The sequence below is a fragment of the Artibeus jamaicensis genome, unplaced genomic scaffold (assembly GCF_021234435.1).
Source record: "Artibeus jamaicensis isolate MK-2021 breed Jamaican fruit bat unplaced genomic scaffold, CSHL_Jam_final scaffold_916, whole genome shotgun sequence".
In the NCBI taxonomy this organism is placed as follows: Eukaryota; Metazoa; Chordata; class Mammalia; order Chiroptera; family Phyllostomidae; genus Artibeus; species Artibeus jamaicensis.
Window position 1 is genome coordinate 57,871,701 of NW_026522059.1, and position 21,145 is coordinate 57,892,845.

At 41.4% G+C, this 21,145-nt stretch overlaps 1 protein-coding gene and 1 pseudogene across 1 annotated transcript in view; both read left to right on the plus strand.

The window, feature by feature from the left end:
- The window catches only part of LOC119061832 (leucine-rich repeat-containing protein 31-like), a 47,797-nt pseudogene extending 40,876 nt beyond the window's left edge, over positions 1–6,921 (plus strand).
- Positions 6,922–18,143: 11,222 nt separating this feature from the next.
- Positions 18,144–21,145, plus strand: part of HNF4G (hepatocyte nuclear factor 4 gamma) — a 125,970-nt gene continuing 122,968 nt past the window's right edge. Inside the window, exon 1 of the mRNA XM_053661052.1 lies at positions 18,144–18,428. The gene's annotated coding sequence lies outside the window, so the exon portion shown is untranslated. The remainder of the gene's footprint in view (positions 18,429–21,145) is intronic.

Consider the following 21,145-nt stretch of genomic DNA (forward strand, 5'->3'; position numbering starts at 1 on the left):
ATGTACTAATGAGCAAACTTAGAGAGGTTTGCATTTTCACCCCTTGTGCTACGTGATAAGATAAAAAGGGCTCCTGTCTCCATCACCCGTCACAACACTAAATTCACTTAACTTTTTTCCACTTCAACAGCTAAGGATGTTATCACTTACGCTGAGGTCATGGAGAAGGTAATACTACTCTTAGTGATGCTAATGAAAAAGTACATTGGTGACATGAGTTAATTGTCTGGTTACCCCACAATCGCCAATTTGTGCTTTACCAATGTTAATAGAGAATGGAAGGGAGCTGGCGATACGTGTACTGAATACTGCCTCATATATGAACTGCCTCAAGCAATACATGCTTGGCAGGATGTGATGCTGTTATGAATGAGCGGGTTTACTCACATAAATAAAGGGGATTCAGGAAAAGTAGGTTTCTCTATATTTACGGGTCTAGTACCACGTAACAATGGACCTAATAACAATAACCTTTCCCTCTTCATCATTCAGGTTTCAAATGTCTGGTTTCTGAATTTTTTAAAAAAAATAATGTCCAGCTACAAAAATAGATCTTTTGCTCCTAAACACTAACTTAAATTTGACTTTGCTTTTCAAAAAGTGAAGTATCATATGATACATAAGACGTACAGAGGGAAGAAATAAATTAGGTTACAAGGACTCGGTTCCCTTCACAGGAAAAAAATAATTAAACAAATTTGTTGGATAGAAGTCTCTTTTACTAGCATTTGGTTAGTTTTTTATTTCCACTCATTTTCAGGGTCTCCATATGTGTTTTTTATTAACATTTCCATAGACCCCTGAAAACAAACAACAAGTCCCCATTTTCTGTATTCTTTTACAATCGACATCATTGAGATATAATCGGCATATGATATAACTGATTTATTTGAAGGTACAGTTCAACAAAACTACACCAATTTGAAAGCAAGGCTTATTTGGTGGCTCTCTAATGGATGGCTTCAGTTAAAACTAGGAATGTGTTGCTTCTATAAAGTCATCCACAGCATCTCTAAATCAACTCTTGAGAAATTTAATTCTCCGAATATCAAATAGAGCCCATATCTTACCTATCACCTAACAGATGCAGAGTGAGCATAAGGGTAAATGCTGTCAAAATAATTTCATGCTGAGCTGTTTTTGGCTATATCCAAATAGAACATAAACACATTTGCTGATAATGAGACACAATGAGCAGAGTGATAACAATTAAAGTCGTGAATTCTTGGCATTATTCAATAAAAAATATCTATTAAGTATAAGTTACCTGTAGATAGTGGAGACACAGTAATGAACAGAATGACAGAATATCTAAATCTTGTTACTTCACCTTTCTTATCATTTTATAAGCTATTTAATACTGTGTACTAAATCAATTCCTGTTCAAACTAACCAGAGTACATCTATTCTCTAAATGCTAACCAATACAGCTGCTAATGCTCGCTTTTCTATTTGCCTGGTCCCAAAGTATTCTTTCACTGAATATGCTGTGACTGCTGATTCAGTATATTGTCTACTCTGTAAAGTAAATATGGGATTATTTCCCCTTTCCACTGATGGGAAAAGCAATTTTCCAATTGTTTAGAAGCTGAATAGAATACTCATTGTGTAGAAACATGACCTCCATTAAGCCTGTCCTTAAACCGTTTCACGTTCATAGTTATACAGGCTGCAAGAGAGTTTTAGAGTCAATACTGAGACATGTCAGGATTGGTTAGGTCAGGTTCTCAAAGTGTGGCCCGTGGACCAGCAGCATTAGCATTACCTTTTTAGAAATGTAAATTTTTGGTTACCACCCCAGACCCAATGAATCAGAAACTCAAAATGTGAGAACCCCAGTCTGTGTTTTATTTTAAAAAATCTTCCAGGTAATTCAGATGCACACTTGGATTGAGAAACTCTGGGCTGAATTATGCTCAGATAATAAACTTCATATGACTTAAAATACCACAGGTTGGGAAAAGGGTTTTCGGGAACCACTATAAAGGACACATGGACAAAACCAAGGGGGAGGGTGGAAGCAGGGGAGGGAGGTGGGTTTGGCTGGGGTGGGGGTAGAGCAATGGGGGGGGAATGCAGACAACTGTAATTGAACAACAATAAAGTTATTAAAAATACCACAGGTTAATTTCTTGCCCATGCAGGATAATTTATATATGTTACATAGCTGTTCTGTGATGCCCTCACCTCAGCCCTGTTCCTCACCTGAAGGAGTAAGGCTTCCACTTTAGAGAGAAAATATATTTGCCAACTAAATCTCCCGGCCTAGGAATACACGTCATTTCCAGGGATTATTGCTGCTTCATCTACCAACCAGGATGGTGCTGTTCTCACTTGCCAGGGGCCAAATGAACTAGGTATATTTTTCACTCTTGTAGTTAAGAAATATTTGAATTTTTCAACTCTACAAATCTCCTAAATTTTTCTATTTCTTTTTACTTTTACATATAAATCAGCCAAATAACTTTTTTAAAGATTTTATCTATTTCTTTAGAGAGAGAGAGGAAGGTAGGAAGAAAGAGGGGGAGAGAAAGATCGGAGTTAGATGCCTCTCACATTCACCCAAAGGGACCAGGCTCACAGTCCAGGCATGTGCCCCGACTGGGAGTCAAACCAGCAACTTTTTACTTTGTGGGATAACACCCAACCAACAGAGGCCACTGGCCAGGGCCAAATCACTTTTTAAAATCACGTTTTATTTTTTCTTGCATTATCTTGCTAAACATAACCAAAAGGAAAAAAATATGTTAATATTAACATTCAGAAAGTGTTTCCTGGCACCCAAGGTAACTAAGTATATAATCTGACTTCCAAGATAATATAAGCAACAGTTTACCAAACACTTCACTGAAACTTTTCATGAGGGAGTATGTCTTAGTCTGCTGTCTATGCTGTAGACACAGAGGGGTGGTAGGCTGCCAAGAACTGTCTCTCTGACTGTTCCAGTACTGTGGGGGCCTGAAAATATAAGGCCCTCTGGCCACTAAAGCCAGGTGCTCAAAAGGTGTCCCCTGTGTGGACTCATGTACCTGCTGGCTTTAGTTTGGCCGTGGGACAGCATGGGCAGGGGTGCACCTGCTCACGCTAACGAGGTAGATAAAGAGCATGAAAATGATGTCCACCAGCACATCCACAATCTAAAGGACCTAGGAAAAGAATAATTTAAAAAGCCTAAATTTAGTAGAGGGAAGAAAATGAAATGATTAGAGTGTAAATAAATGAAATAGAAACTAGACAACAGAGAGATCAATAAAACTAAGAATTGGTTATTTTTTAAAGATAAATAGATTAACAAACTTTTAGCTAGACATGCTAAGAAAAAGGGAGAGGGCTCAAATAGATAAAATCAGGAATGAAAGAAGACAAGTTATAATTAATATGTAGGAAATACAAAGGAGCATAAGAGACCATTATGAACAATTATATGCCAACAAATTGGACAATGGAGAAGAAATTGATATGTTTCTTTAAACATACAACCTTCAAAAACTGAATCATGAAGAAATAGAAAATCGGAATATGCCAACTATTATTGAGGTTGAATCAGTAATCAAAAACCTCCCAATGAACAAAAGCTCAAGAACAAACATTCAAAGAAGATTTAAAATTTGTCCTTCTAAAACTCTTCCAAAAATTTAAAGATGAGGGAATGGTTTCAAATTTGTTTTAGGAGGCCAGCATTACCTCATACAGAGAAGACACAAGGACACCATAAAAGGAGAAAATTACAGGACAACATTCCTGATGAACATAGTTGCAGAAATCCTTAACATGTTAGCAAGCTAAACTAAACACTCCATCAAAAGAATATACACCATGATCAAGTGGGATTTATTCCAGAAGTACAAGAATGGTCCAGCCTCACAAATCAATCAAATGATATATCATGTTAAAATAATGAAGGGTAAAAATCATGATCATATCAGTAGATGTAGAAAAATATTTGATAAGATACAACACCCATGTATGATAAAATGTCTCAATAACATGGGGACAGAAGGAAAATACCTCAATATAATAAAGGCCATGTATGACAAACCCATAAGCTAACATCATACTCAATGGTAAAGAAAAAAAAAAGAAAAAACTGAACTTTTCCTCTAAGATCAAGAACAAGACAAGGGTGCCCACTTTTGCCACTTTTATTCTACAAAGCATTGGCAGTCCTAGTCATAGCAGTTATTAGGCAAATAAAAGAAGTAAAGGCATCTAAATTGAAAAGGAGTAAGTAAAACTGTCTCTATTTGTGGATAGCATGATTTTATATTTGAAAAATTCTAACACCTCTACTAAAAATACTATTAGAAATAATAAATGAATAGAGTCAGGTTGCAAGATACAAAATTAATATATAAGTCTATTGCATTTGTATACATTAACAATGAACTAGCAGACAGAAAAATTAAGAAAACAATCCCACTTACAATTGCACCAAAATGAATAAAATACTTAAGAATGAATTTAACTAAGGAGGTGAAAGACCTGAACACTGAAAACTATGAGACATTGTGGAAAGAAATTGGAGACCCAAATAAATGAAAGATAATCAGTGCTCTTTGATTTTAAAGTGTTAATATGGCTAAAATGTTCACATTACATGAATAAATTTACAGATATAACAATCTCTATCAAGATTCCATTGGCATTTTTCAGAGAAACAGAACAAAAATTTTCTAAAATGTGTATGGAACCACAAAACAATCTTGATGAAGAAGAACTAAGTTGGAAGCATCATGCTCGCTGATTTCAAACTATATTACAAAACTGTAGTAATGAAAGCAGTATGCTAATTGTATAAAAATCAACACAGATCAAGGGAACAGAATAGAGAGTCCAGAAATAAACCCATGCACATATGGTCAATTAATTTACAACAGCAGAGGCAAGACTATACAATGGGGAATGGACAGTCTTTTCAATAAACAGTATTGGTAAAACTGGACAACCATATGCAAAAGAATGAAATTAGACTATTATTTTACACCATGCACAAAAACTAACTCCAAATAAATGAAAAACTTGAATGTAAGTCCTTAAGTAAAAAAACTCCTACAAGAAAACATAGGTTCTAACTTCCTTTACATTGGTCATGGTGATTATTTTTTAGATTCTATTCCAAAGGCAAGGGCAACAAAAGGAAATATAACAAATGGGACTACCTCAAACTAATGAACTTGTGCACAGCAAAAGAAACTGCCAACAAAATAAAAGGCCACCTCGTGAATAGAAGATATTTTGAATGCTTCCCCTTCAGCTGTTCTATTTGAAGGCAATTACCTGAGCCTCCCCCACCCCAACCTGCCTCTTGTTTCAAGCAGTTGCATTCACCAAAGATGCTCCTGTTAAATGCTAATAAGGTTAGCTCTTCATTCAGGAACACAACTCCATCTGTAAACTAAGGAGTCCAAGTCAGGTCATGGAAGAAAAGCTACTGAATTCCTCAAGCTTGTTTGAAAGAAAAGGGTCACTGGGGTGCTGTGTTAAGCACCTGGAGGCAGTAACAGAGCCAAGCCTCTCACTTCAGATTGATTTCCAGGTTGCAGAAAAATGAGCGGATCCTGCAGAAGCTGGGCAAAAAGGCATCAACAAGTATATAGATCTGAATAACTTCAGATTAACAACAGCAAATATGAAGGAAATGGTTGCTTCGCTGCCTTATCTCTGAGACTTGGAAAAATTGGCTATTTCCTGGAGTTGATTTCAAAGTTGGAAACCTCCATTCACTCCCCACCCCCAGCAAATGCATCTTGTCAGCAAGTTAAAAATCCTGAGGCTGGGTAGGTGCAGACTTACAGTACCTCTGACATCGTTGGAACGCTGAGAGATGCACTCAAAGCAATACCTGAACTTGAAGAGGTGAATTTGTCCTGGATCAGTTAAGTGGGAGGAAACTTGCCTCTGATTCTCCAGAGGTTCCCAGAAGCAAGCAAGATACAAACTTTTGCAGTTGTGGATTGTGCCTTAAAATCATAAGATGGAGTGTTTGTTGGTCATTTGCTACCTGTGATCCAAAATCTTGAAACACTTATCTTTCCATTATCAGAAACATGAGTGAGAGTCTAAACAGTATTGCTCAGGGATTTAAAAAAAGTGTCTAACTACTGGGTGTCTCGGATAAGGAAACCATACCTTTGCTGCAACAAGGAGTTGGGTGAAGTTTTGAAGACTCACCAGCTCGGTTGGCCCCACTGAAGCATGCGGAAGTTTTGGACCTTAACCAGTGCTCAATAATAGCAAATATTATGGGGTTAATGACCCAGGTTATACCTTGATTCTCAGGCCTTCAGGAATTGAATTGATTCTCTAACAAAAAGATGGACAGCTCTTCTGAAATGGACAAAGCAGGTTCTGATTTTTACCAGAATTGAAGTTGTTACTAATCAACAACTGTTTCTAATTTAGAAAGTGAAACTTTTACTGCCCTTGCTAAATGAATTTACCTCCCTCCTCTGAAAATAGCCTTTCTTGAAATAAGTGTGTTGGTTCAGACAACCTGAAGATGCTTCTGAAAACACTAAAGCTTCCAATGTCATTTCAAGTGCTGAGGGAGGCCAAGCTGCTGTTTCCTAGAGAACCAAGGGCGTGGCTCTCCTGGCCTTTAGGAGATTAGTACAGGCAGGTCATTGGGCCAAGCTGCAGAAGCTCGACCTGAGCTATAATGACAACATCTGTGATGAAGGATGGGTCATCTTTACCATGTGTGGCTTCTCAAAGGGCTAATCAAGCTGTATCTTAGCCTTTGGCCATTAGCTTTTCAGAACTGTGGACAATGCTTTAGACACTTGTTATGTGCTGACTTCCCAAGATCACTGAGATGGAAATGAAAAGATGGATTCTCCTAGCTACACAGGAGGAGGAACTAGGATGCTCTGGCCCAAATTGCAGAAGCAGCATTCCCTTGACCATGGTGGGTTTCAGTAAGCTAATTTTACAAGGCTTAACTAAGCTACAAACCATTCTGTAAGGGAGGGAAAGAAATGGATGAACCCCAGTGTAATCAAAGGAGTATCGATTTCTGGCCATTTAATGGTAGTTATGTTACAAGAGCTTTATAAATATATGTATATAATAATCTAATATGAGCATGTCTTTATTCTCTATCTTATGAAACATGGATGACATTTTTATGGGTTTTTATTTGTTTTGAATATATAATTCATTCTCATACCATTTAGAAGACCTGCCAAAAATGTCTGATTCTGGTCATGTGTCTCCTTTTTTTTGCCCTAGAATTTTCTATCTCTTTTCCTAAATGTTAAATGTTCAAAATATAAGGGTGGGTATGTGTGTGTGTGAGAGAGAGAGAGAGAAGAGAAAGATATTTTCATGTGAAAGGCACTAGTTGTGTAATAGTTTCATGTTACCTTTATTATTTAAAGATTTTTATTTATTTATTTTTAGAGAGGGGAAGAGAGGGAAAGAAACATCAATGTGTGGTTGCCTCTCACACACCCCCTACTTTACTATTACATTACACATATACACCTTTTCATTAGAAAGTACACTCTTCAGTGGTTTATTATTTTATCTTCTAGTGCCGTCTATATGTGATATAAACCATGAACCCTAGTAATGGTCATTGATATATAAATCTTAGTGGGAAGTGGTCAGAATTTCATAACCTGCTATAAAAAACACATCTTCTTAAAATAAAGGAAAATCTTTTATTGTTAAAATAAATGAGCATGTTTCTTAAAATAGAGGAATCATAGAGGGAAACACTGACGAGCTGTTGGAGTAGTCTTGATGGGAAGACTACAGGAAAGATCATGGTAATAACTACTATTTTTGAAAACTACCTTGGATGTTGTTGGGGAGCAGGGATTCGTAACCTGAGGATCACAAATGCCTTTGAGGTTTGAAGGTGGCATTCTAGGTGTGCAAAGTTACTTTGACATTACATACAAAGGTCTGTGTGGTGTATGACTGTTTACTTTCTCTGGGAAAGAAACCATGCACTAGTCAGTTAGTTCTGCTATAACCAAATCCACAGTCTGCGTGGCTTAAAGAACAGAAAATTATTTTCTCACAGTTCCGGAGGCTAGAAGTTCATGATCAAGGTGTCGGCAAACTGCCTCTGCTGAGAGCTGTCTTTCTTGAGTGTTAGACAGCCACCTTCTTGCTATGTCCTCATATGGCGTTTTCTCAATGTGTACATGGAGACAGAGAGAGGGAAAAAACCTCTCGTGTCCCTTCTCTCTTCTCATAAGGACATTAATTCTATTGCAGCAAGACCTCACTCTTACAGCCTCTTTTAATCTTCTATACAGGCTTAGAGGTCCCATCTCCAAATGCAGCCCCACTGGGAGTTAGGGCTTCAACATATCAATTTGAAAGGAACATGAATAGTATATAACAGGTGATAATTTTGATCATATTTTTAAAGCAACCCAAACTCAAGAAAGTTGAACAATCATGGATGTGAAAGTTAATTAAGAACTAAACCCAGGGAACCAGAAAGTTAAGGGGATGCATAGAATGTACAAAGGTTTTTATTTTTAAGGGTTATTAAATAAGACACTGGCAGGTTAAATGGGATTAAAACATGAGAGATGAGAGAGTCATTACTATTGCCTACCCAATGCCTATTCTCCTCCACTTTCTTACTCTAGTAAATTGGAAGGAAATGGCCCTATGTTCCTCCCATCCCTATAAGCATTGCAAACATACCATCCTCCCACCAGGAAGTAGAATTTCTCTCTACCCCTTGAATGTTGATTTGGCCGTATGAATGGTTTGACTGATTAGACATTAACAAATATATAAAACGAATGGTTAAAAAGGATCAGAGCACTGAGGCTTGCTTTCTCTTGCTTCTGGGAACCCTGAGACCACTGTGGGAAAAAGCCCTCGCGTCCAGAAGGATAAGAGGTCACGTGGAAAGGGAGGCACGCCCAGCCGTTTCAGCTGAGGTCCTAGATGTGAGCAGGAGACCACCAAAGGTAATCCAGCCTCAGCTGAGCCTTCTCAGGATTGTGCACCCGCACATGCATCCCCAAAGAACTTGGAGACATAACTATCGTTTTTGTAATCCACCAAGTTCTGAGACAGCTTGTTATATAGTGAAATCCAATTTACAAAAACATACTTGTGAACAAGACCTCAGATATATTTTTCTTAGTGATCTTGTAACTGGGTGCAGCAAAAAACTGTTAAAGAACAGGGCCAGAGGGGAGGTATGATATACTATTACCAAAAGGAACCCCCACTAGGTTCCCTATGCCCACCAGAGGAAAGAAGTCTCTCTATGCTAGAGATTTGTGAAAAGCAAAAAGGAGTGTTTATTTAAAGCTATACACACTTAAAGTAGTGACCCAATGTCTTCATTAAAATATTAATGTCTTTTAGGATACCCACAGACCACACACAGTCCTTCCTTCTCCATCTGCCCTAATCTGGGGTATGGATCTCAGGAAAGAAGCAGAAGTCCTGATTCAGGCTCCCAGCACCATCAGCTGTGTTGCCACCAGAATCTCCAGTTAATACCAAACCATGTGGCACCTTCTCATGGCCCACCAGCAAGAGTCCTTTCACCCCTTTTCTTCCACACAAAGTCTTTCCTGCTTCCTAAGCCACATGGCAAAAGGGAGAGCCCCAAAGCCACGTGACTTCCTCTCACCAAAGCTATGGGGGTCCCTACTCTGCCCAAAAATGTGTGGTTCTCTCTTTGCATGGCTGCCGTGTCTGGGTTTAAATTCCCCACGCCAACGTTCCTCTGCACCCTCATTTCCGACTCCTCCTACAATCAGTGTCACCTGCCAGCATTACTGTATTATTCCAAGTTTACTGGGCAGCCATCCTGAGTCTGGGCAGGTGTGGCCCCATGTCATGGAGCCAAGCTTCTCCAACCTCTCATGCAAGTGCTGTCACCAGGGGGAGCTGCCCCCCAGTTACATTTTAGGTGGAAGTCATTTCCATCCCCCTTGGTAAAGACATGGCCACAGCTATTTAACATATCTAGGAAACCAGTTAAAGGTTATAGATATGTTAAATGACCATGCCAGAGGTTAGCTGCAAAGCTGTTGCTATACAAAACACTTCTGCATGTTCCTGCTCCATGTGTCTCTTCCCCCAACTCAGACCTATAGGGGGTAGAGAGAGGGGGAGGACATCCTTTACATCGTTCTCATATTTCCTGGACACCTTGAGGTCTGGACCCCATTCCAAATCCCTATTTACCCCCCCTCTCTTGGCTGCACCCTCTTACAATCTGGCTACTAAAGATACCTTCTTGTAATGTGTACATGCAAATGGTATCTTTGTGATTCAGTTCTGGCCAACCAGGCATAAATATGAATAGAGCTGATTGGCACTTGTGAGTGAAGCAGTTTAAAAGGAGGCCATTCTGATAGTTGGCACAATCTTTTGGCCCTTTGCTCTTCTTTTCCCTTCCTGCCTGAAATGCAGATAAAATAAAGGAAGCAAATTGCAAACCAAGAGCATGAGAATCTCACACTAAAGATGGAGGGAGATAGAAAGAGCTTGAGTTAACTTCATTGTTTAGCTGCCCTATTAGGTGAGAACTACTTACCTGAAGAACTTTGGTTAAGTGAGAAAAATAAAGCCCTTACATTCACCCAAGGGCAAGTTGAACTGAAATACTAACTCAGGATAGTGGAAAATGTAGAGGTGCTGATGGCATAGACGCTGCTGGCTTAGGTGACTGGATAAATAATGGTGCCATTAATCCAAAAAGAAGAGCAAGTTGGAGAGGAAGCTAACTTAGAAGACTTCTGAAAATACTGAGTTTGAAGTGCATGTGAAAAGAGACACTATTTAGGAGGTGGTTGGCCCTCCAAAGTTCCTATAGTTCTGATACTTGAGAAGAAGTTCTGGGTTTGAACACAATTTAGCAATCAAGGACCAATTTTGTGGTAGAGAACATTGTAAGAGTACTCTCTAGGAGAGTACTCTATTGTTAGAGTGCTCAGAATCCCCCCAGGAAGAATATATGGAATGAAGAGAGTGAAGTCTAAGATAAAAAAAAAAAAAACCTTAGGGAATATTAATTGTTATAGAAGGTTGGAGCAAAGTGTTAAGAGATACAAATAAAATAATGTTTAAGAGGGTGAGCCATAGACTTTGGTGAACTTGATACAACAGCGACTGAATATGTGCTTGTGGATTACCACCCAGGAGGTCCCTAAGGCCTTTCCAAAGAGCAGAGCCTGTGGACTGGAGCCAAGAAAAGCCAGATTATGGTAGAGGGAGGAGCGAATGGAAGGTGTTGCTAAAGAGACCAGAGACTGTGAAATCACCCTGGTAAATGATTCTTGGCTGCAAAGGACAAAAAAAAAAAAAAAAAAGAACAATACCAAAAGGGGATAGAGGCAGGGTGGGGGAGAGAGCAAATTCTGTTCCTTTAAAAAACTTTTTTTTAGTTTGTTAGTACGACTTGAACATATTTATAGACTTCAGGAAAGGAACTGTTGGAGGGGGAAAGTTTGAACATACAAGAAAAAGAAATAATTGATAGAACAAGGCCGGGCCTAGGCAGGAAGGGTGAGATCAAGAACACAGGTGGAGGGATTAACCTTAAATGGGAGTTGAATCTCCTCTTCCTGTGAGAGCGTCAATATATCTTCCTGAGAGGGGAAGGTGCACTTAGATCTACACGGATACACGGGAAAGACACAAAGGGCCTGACTGCTCTAGTCTGGAGCTTTCATCTGATGTCTGATCTTGATTGGAGGTATGTGAGAGATCAGGAAGACGCAGCCAGGGACATCGCTTGTGAGGATTAAACCATAGCAGGAATCCTGAGCCAGCTGCTGTCAGCTTTGGAAAGCATTCACTGCTCTTAAAATCATACCTACATAATCCAGTGCCACTTGGTAATTAACTTTTCAAATGTTGTGGATTCAAATAACAAAACACAAAGCACCTTGGGTGAAAGACTGAACATTTCCCTACAGTTCCTAAAATTACCAATATGCTTCTGGAAGTGAAAACTGGTTCATATGGCACAGCTGTATGAAGAGAATTCAAATACATTTAATTGTAATGCTCTCAGATTCTTGACTCTTAAATGAGCTCATATTTATAAAGTAGCTGTCCTTGAAAGAGGAGAATATTTTGCATAATTACAGGAAAAAAAATATGTTCAGAATGAATATACGTTTTGCTTTGGGCCTGTTCAATTCAGGGATAAATGTTTGGCAGCAAGTTGGAGGGCTTTCCAAGGCCTGTTTGTCATAGCATTCATTGGTAACTAACTCCTTTACTCGAAATTAAAGTGAGAGTGGGGCGCATGATGTCTGTCCAAAACTGCACTAAATAGATCAGGTAAATGAATATGCCATTTGCTTATTACCATGTATATTTCTTAGTACCTAATTTTTTACAATGCATAGTAATTAACTGATTTTTATTTTTTCATGTGAATATCTGAAATTTGTAGACCAAACTTAAACATTAAAACAACTGCTTTTTGTGGATGTATCTTATGTGTGTTTTATCCATGACAATGGTCTCTTCACGTCTCTTTTGTCTGCACTTAACAGCTTCATACGTCTGGTCCTCCGATTCCTCATTTGTAAAATGGTACCAATAGTACAACTATTTTAGGGTTGTTGTAAGTACTCAATGTGCTAACGGATTAAAAGCCCATAAAACAGTGCCTGGCGCATTGTAAGCACTCCCCCTCCCCCCCCAAATCAGCAGTTATTAAAATATGGTCACAATCTTTTAGTGACTATTTAATTTAGCAGATCTTTTACATATGCTCAATATGTAATGTGAAGCTCAAGAAAATGCACTATATGTTATCATAACCTAGTAGATTTTAAGCTACTTGTGTTTGATACTTGATGAAGTCAATTTTTGAAGGACTGTAATACTTGTAACGAGGCATCCAAAGCTAGTGTAAAGTGTGTAATTACAACTCTCTCTCTCTCTTTATTTTTTTCCTTCCTTTATCTCCTTCTATTTCTTTGTTTCCTCTCTCCCTTTTTCTGTCTTGTAAAGTGGATGGCTTTTATGGATATTTTGAATCCAAAAAGAAAGGGGATACTTAATAGCTTTGGCTTGAATTTTTAATATGGATATTAACTGTATCTAAAACCATTAATAAGTTTAATCCTAAAGAAGACAAACAACATAAAATCTACATGAAGAGAATATTCAGAAGAAAAGGAGTATAATAATAAATTAACTGCAAATATTGATAACCTTAATGATTACTAAAAACAGAAGGAAATAAGGTGAATCTGCGTGATTATGTTATAAAGTCCCTGATATAATTATTTCCTTTCCTTTAGCTTTAAGGTTACATTTTTTTCCCATCCCTTAGACTTGTGCTTGGTTTTTAAATATGAAAACAGCGAGAGACTGTCTCCAGGATGACTAGAATAAGCGTTTTCTCTTATGTCCACTAGATGGCAGGTGTAGGATTCTGAATACCTTACAAAAGCTACGTGTTAGCTGTTCTTATTTGCAGCACTAGATGACAAACCCTACTGAGTTCAAAGTAGGAAATTTTAGAAAGGAGTCTCACTCTTTCTTCTCCTCATTCTCTCACACGTAGCCTTAAAAAAAGAGAACAGGTAAAACTGGTAAAGGAGTATAAGGTTTCTAATAAAGCTTCCAGTTTCCGTCTACAATTGCAGAGTAAAACAACAGCCCTCTTGTGTATGTATTTTCTTTATTTAAAAAAATGTAAAACTAAAATCTAGCAGCAAACCTTTACATGACTAGCAAAGAATTTTTTGTAAAACATTAAAATTTTTTCTCTCCCCTTTGGTCCCATACACTCTGAAATGGTGTGCTGTTTCTGTGTACTCTCAATCCTTTTATTTTCTCCAAGTGGGAAGGTCCTGGGGATCCCTGTTGCATAAGTGGCAGTTAGAGATTACACTATAACTTGGAGATTAATTTCCTATTTCTTTTCTTTATGATAGGAGATAGTGGAGCATTAGGGAAATCTAAAAAGATTCTTTTTTTTCCTCACTCCATAGTTTTTATTACACCCCCCCCCCCTTGATTTGAAATGAGGTTGAAATAACTGTATTTTCTCCTTTGAACACATGTGTCTTTTCATGGAGGGGCCAAAGCTTTGGAAATGTAAAGGGTCAATCTTTGTAAAGAGGGGTTCATTGCGGAGAAGGGTGTGTTCTGCAAAGACAAACAGGTCTCACTGATAGTTGCCAAGGGCACCAAATACATCTTTGCATTACACCTTGATTGAGCATGCTCATATCGCCTCTTTTTTATTGCATGCACCATAAATGACTGTAAAAGTTTGCAAATTCTGCAGAGACCTTGACAATCAATACTTCAACAGGAAATCTACAAAGAGAGGGGGTGGGGAGGAGAGAACCAGTTTAGCAGTTTGCTTTTTTGGCAAAGGAACCTTATGTTGACATTGAAAATTATTGAATATTTGATGTTCACAACCGCAGCCAGATGCATAATACACGCAAAGCAGTTTCAATTTAAATGCTCACTCTAAAATCTTAGCTTTACATTTACATGACCAGGGTATATAGTTTGGGGACATTCCTGTGACCGTATCACATGGGCTTTTTCTGGGTGTTCCTAATCTGTCACTTGAGCATAAAGTGAAGACTAATTTTTATCTGTGTCCGTTGATGGCCAAGCAGGGTGCCTAGTCCTGGAGGCCATGCCTGCGGCTTTTTGAAAGTGTTTGTAAGCACCTGGCTCCCCAGAAGGGCCAGGCAAGAGTCCGGACGTTGCTTTTTAGGATCCACAGGGCGTTGGTGCTGGAGGGACACTAGTCAATCCCTCTTTCTTACTCTAGCTGCCTGTTCTACTGATTTGTTTGACCACGTTAAATTCAGTGCATTAAAGGTGGGTGCCCTTTGTGACAAGTACGACAAATCCGACAAAACAAGTAGCAGACGGGGTACTAAAGACAGGGGGTGAGGGGCAAACCTCGCTGGAGGCCCTGCGCAGGGTCAGAGAAGATGCGAGGGCTGGGTGTGACCCTTCCCAGAAGCCGGAGCCTGCAGCTTAACAGCCTGGCGATGTGTTGCCGCTTTGGGCTGCGCTCCCCAAAAGACTGCGCTGTACCTTGAAGAGACAGGGCAGTGACCCCAGGCAATAGAAAAAGGTCCCTGCATCCCCGGCCTGGTAGGCTTCAGGTGTATCTCTCCTCCACTCCCACCCCACCAGGCAGGCTCAGCCCTTCCCCACTCCTAGTCCCGGGAACCGGAATCCCAGCGTTTCCTTCTGATGCATAAAACATTCAGTGGCCTCCAGGGAGTTTTTGCAATTCTGGCGGAGGCTGCTTTACTCATTGTTTCGCCCTGAGGGTCAAACACAGGCCCAACGGTTGGCTGAGTTGGGGACGCACTTCACGCAGCTCCAAAATGAGGTCCCTGCGGCCTCTTCCCAACTGAGGTCCTGTACAAACAAGTGGCTCGGAAGGGGCCACTGGGCTTTACCCAAATCCAGAAAGGTCAGGCAGGTAGAGAACTGTACGAGTTTTTTCTTTTCTGCTGCGTGTAAAGGTGCGTGAGGGTGGGCGGTAGTCCCCATGAATTGCACCAGCGCCCAGTCGTGGCGGGATCCATTGTACGTGCGACAGCGACACCGAGGATCACAGAGGATCTCAAGGAGCCCAGCAGAGGTGCAGCGCCAGCAGGAAGAGGAAACTTCCCGTTCACGTCTCCTGACGGTTTTCTGTCCCGGGCGACCTCGGAAGTGGGGTCTCTGGACGCTCGTATTGCTGAGACCTTTTCCCTCCCCGTCCCCAGCGCCTGCCTGCGCCTTCCCTACCTGAGCGCTCTGCCCAGGGGCCGCCGCTTTTCATTAACAGTATCAGAGCAGCTGGTGGGAAAACCCAACGTTCTCATCCAGATCTGGTTGAGCTAAGAAGGTGAAAAAATGGTGTCAAAAAGATGATCGAAGTGGAAAGGAAAAGCATGAGCTAAATAAGACATTGAACAGGAAAGTGAAGTATGGGGCTTTTTGACTCCAAATTTTATGTTAAAAGATCAAATGTGACATAAACACATATGCGCATAATTTCCCCCTGAGCACTAGCTATTGAAAAACAACTTAGCACCTGAGAACTTTTCACTAAAAGCCTATGCTGATCTCTTCTCGCAGCGCCTCCCTCACCCCCTATGCACCAGGGACAGCTCTCCGCACAGTACTTTTTTTCCTCCCCCTTTTAGCTTCATAAACCCATGCCACGAGAAATCCTAATAAATTAGTTTCAGGAAGAATATAACCGATGCTCTATAAAGCTTGATCAACTGGCATTGGTTGATCGAGTAAAAACTGCCAAGCCCCGGAGCCCAGCCATTTATTTCCTCTTCATGCCGCTTATTTGCTTATTTAGTCAGTCATCTGAAACTACTCGCTGCCTGCCCGGGACGCGGGGATCCGCGCTCGCCCGTGAGCCCTTGGAGAGTTTCCTGCCTTGGACGAACGCAATGCCTCTCTTACGTAATAACCAAGCCTCACCAGAATGGACTGCTATCATCAGTCAAAGTCCTGTCGGTGATAAAATTCTCTCTAAGCTTCTACATAGAGTGTCAAAATAGTTTTAACACAGAACATGTGATAATCATTTCCTTGTAGAACAGCGAACTCACCGCACAAAGATGTTGAACTGATTATTGAAATCCACTGACATTGCGAAACCATAGTGAAATATACTATTGAACTAAAATATTGTTTCCTTGGTGGAAACAATAAATGTCCGGTGGCGTTAAGCTGCCGTGAATGGGGGATGGAGAATATCTGTCTTCAGACTTTTAGCGTTTTATGGGTACTAGATACTTAACTTTTTGGCATATAATAAGACAACCTCCACTATCTACGTCTCTGGGAATATTTTTAAAGAGACTGTCCGCAGGTGATGTATAAACGACACACCCGTGAAAGATTTGCATAACCAACAGGACCTGTTAATTGTTACTTTTCCGCCTCAGCTTTTTCTGGGTGTTTTCTGACTGGGACAGAGGCCACTCTCGGGACGCGGTGTACAGAGAAGGTGGGCAACAAGGGCCCAAAGAATGTGTTCTGCTGAGGAAGTTCAATGTACAGAAAACAGGGTATGATTCCTCCCCTTTGTTCTGATTTCTAAAACAACCTACTAGTTGTTTTTAAAAGAGCCTTTCAGCAAGAGAGTCAGAATGAGGAAACTAAGTTTAGTAAACCCGATCTAAAAGGAAAAAGAAAGAAAAGAAACTAGCTCTTTGATGTGTCTGGCATTGTTACTACAGTCTTAAAATAACTGCCAACCCCCTGGTCAGAAAAGAAAAACCTCAAGGATTAAGTAACTGTTTATTTCATGAGAATAATTACTTGTTTGACCTCAAGTCATTCATTCCTGAAAACACGAAGTTAAATTGTCGACAAGTTTTTAAACGCCCCAGCTTCTGTCTATATTGCTTGGATATCAAAAGCCTGATCCAGGTGGCCAGCGCCTCTCCATGGCTCTGAGCATCATTTCTCCAGGAGTGCAGCTTGGGAAGGTGCCTCCGGTGGAGGAGGGAGATCCGAGGCTTCCCCTCGGTGCAGATGTAAAGAGATGGTTAGCGACCCAAGCCACAGGTGGCTGCGTGGGCCGGACTCGGAACTCTTCCCCCTCTTCCCTCTGCCCCAGCAACGCGCAGCAGGGAAGCCCAGCGCCTTAGGTGCAGTTTGATGAAAAGGATGCGGGTTCCCCTAGCGTCCTGGCTGCAGAGCTGTCCCTGGGAACCTGCTAAATCCCCTCTAATGACACTTCTGGCCCTTTCCTCGCCGGCTGGGAATGAGTCTGCATCCCGGGGTCCCAGCCAGCGCGCCCTGCCCCGGGGTTGACCTGGGTACGGCCCGGGCGCGGGAGGGCGCGGCTCTGGGCCCCGCCGCCGCCTGCGGCACCTGCCGGGGCTCCGGGGTGCGGAGGGCGGGGAGCTTTAACTCCGCCCCGCACGGTCAGCCGGGGCGCCTCGCCCTGGCGGGAGACGCGGGCACCTGCGGCCTCCGAAGGCGGGGAGCCCCCGCGGTGGCGGAGGCCGGGGTCGGACCAGCCGGCCCTCCCGGGGTCCCAGGCCCTGGGAACAGGGAAACCGCGGCCTCTCCGCGCTCAGTTCTCACCGAGGCTGCTGGTTACTGTTTAACATCCCCACCCACGTTTCAGTTTGTTCAGTAAATCGATCGGACTCTGAGAGTCAGGCCGCTGTCTTGTCGCCATCCAGCAAAGCTAATATCCTCCCAGCATATGGTCTAAAGTCCCTGCTATAGATCGGGAACAACAAACAAACAAACAAACAACCGCCACATCCTTGAGCCTCCTCTCCCCGAACACGCAGCCCCACCCCCGCCCTGCACCTCCGCGCCTCCCGCCAACTTCCCAGGCTCCGCGAAGAGCGGCGGGGACGCGGCTGCCGGGGTGGGTGGGCGGCCCAGGCCGGCGATGCGGTGGCCGGTGTGCAGCTGACGGCGACGGGAGCGCCGGGAGCGGCTCCGCGCAGGTAAGTGTCACGGCTGCAGCCCCCGAGTCTCCCAGCCCCTCAGGCGGAGGGAGGTGGGGCGCCGCCCTGGAGGGGCGGAGCGGGCCCCCAGGCCTGTGGGGTTGAAAGCAGATGCCCCGAGGCCTCCCGCAGCCCCGCAGCCTGCAGAGCGAGAAGAAGAAAGGGCTGGAGGCCAGGCAGTGGGCCCCTCCGGGGCCACTCTGCCAGGACAAGAAAAAGGAAAGTTAGATTTGTTTGGAGAGAAAACTTTGATGCCCATCAGCAGGTCACGTGGCTGCCAGGTGTCTGGGGGCTTTGGTGACGTTTTTGTGGCTTGGGGCAAGGCTAGGGTATCTGGATGCCTGTGACAGTGGAGGTTCGAGAGGAGGGTCCTGGAGCATCACTGCAAGGCCTGGGCACCGGTCTCAGCTTCCCTCGGTTCTCTCGGAGACATTTTGAGAGTGGGCATCTTCCTGTGAGGATGCTGGAGAGATTATAGGAAAAACTGTGTGTGGGCACATATTTACCTACATGCACATAAACACATATATTTACCTACATATACATAAATATATATTTACCTACATGTATAAGTGTGTATATGCGTATCTATCTATAGATAGATAGATGATGGATAGATTTAACTATTGAATCCATTTAGCCTCCTTTAGGAAGAAATGTCCTTTGCAAACTTATTTAAAAACGTGCTAGTTAAGTGATCATCGTTACATCTCTAAGGGGATGAGCTAGCAGTGATAAGACTTTTGAACTGAATGTATAAGTTCTTCATACCTGATGTGTTGTGCTTCTGAGCCTTGCTCAAAACCACCCAAGGTTCCTGTTCAACATGTAGACGGTCTCCAGTTAGCTTTCAAATGAGGGCGAGAGCCAGAGGGTGCAGAGTACTGACACTCTCAACTTCACCACAGGCCCTGAAAATTAAACACCTGCCTCACTGATAGAAACGTTCCTCTTTTGGTTTTCTTACTTCACCCCAGTTTTCCACTCATTTTACATCTTTTTTCTCTCTTTGTACAAGCATTTATTTACCATTAAAATATTCTTCCTATCTATCACTATTTTTCTGCAATAATACCTCAGTCCCCACATTCCCACCACACCTCCACTGGTTTTCTCTCTGTGCATCCACTGCCAGTGTTTTTATTGTGCCTTTAAAGTCAGAAGCCAAGTGTGGGCTGGGATCCTCCCTGGTACCATTTTGGGGAGGGAGTGGAAGAGAGGGAGATGGCCAATAGTATTAACTACTCACTTTTCGCTCTTCCAGGTAGAGTGGGAATTAAGAGCTTTTGGTTCTCTTCTTCCATCCTTCCTAAGGTTCATTTATAGACCTAAAAATATGGAATTTTCCCCAACATGCTTTATGAAGGTAGTGCAACCTTCTCACTAAAGTGTGTCTGTTAACATCTCACAGGCATTTTATCCTGCATTTGTGATGCTAAGACTATAGGACAACACAAATTAACTTGGAAATTACTAAGACTTATCTTAATACCTGCATGTAAATAATACCTTTGTTTTTGAGTTCCATGTTTTTTTAAAATTCATGTTATTGATATGAATTTGAAAGGAATACTGGCTTATAAAGCAACATGAAAATTATAGTAGAATATAAAGTGAACCCTTCCTTGTTACACTCTGCACCACCATTGCTACTTGAGTTTCTGTCCCTCCATCTATACAACCACAGACTTTTTCTTTCATTACTTCAAAAACTTGAATAGTGGTTCATATTAGACCAGCATTCTGAAATTTAATTTTCTTTAGTAGTTTTCAAATATTTATTTGTCAATGCATGAAAAATTCTTTCTTTTTTAAGCGTATCTACCCAAAGAAGCCAGCCAATATCCTGAGAATGCTAGAATATTCACTTGGTTTTTCCAGTTTCTCACTATTACAAATCGTGATGCTGTCAATACCTGTGTACATTATCTTTGCATGGGTGTGCAGGCTGTTTATCCTAAGAGGGTGGCTGGCTCCAAGGGATGTTCATTTTAAATTTGGTAAATGTTGCAAAGAGCCTTCCTCAACAGCCACAGTATATTGATCATGCTCTTGCCAACAATGGGTAATAAGGATGTAAGATCTTGAGCATTTGATTGTTGGAAATTTTATTTCTCATTGTAGTTTAATATTTAGGAATTATATGAACCAGTCTTGGGACACCTGACTGGAGAGTTTGAGAATTTTGCTTTAAAAGTATAATAAAGTAGAAGGGGAATTAACTGCATTTCAAAAGGCTGTGATATTTGGAGCTTCTAAAAGCTGTCACTGCATTAGTCATCATCTATCCATTTACATACTGGCTGGAGGTCCTGGTACATGGTAAGTGAGAATGTCTATGTTGCGAACATATGACTACAGTGTGTCTATTAGTCAGTGTTCTAATTTTGTGGCTCTTGACTTATATTTTGCCACCTTCATAAAAAAAGATTCAATTCCCTGAGAATTAAAGCAGGGTTTTATTATTTATTTATTTATTATTTTAATTGTTGTTCAAGTACAGTTTTCTGTCTTTTACTCCCATCCCAGCTCACCCCACCAAGCCCTCATTTTTTCTCCCATTCCACCCCCACAGTTTTTTTCCCATGTGTCCTTTATACTTGTTCTTGTAAACCCTTCCCCTCTTCCCCTGAAATTCCCTCCCCTCTCCTCTCTGGACACTGTCAGCCTGTTCTCAATTTCAGTGTCTTTGGTTATATTTTGCTTGTTTGATTGTT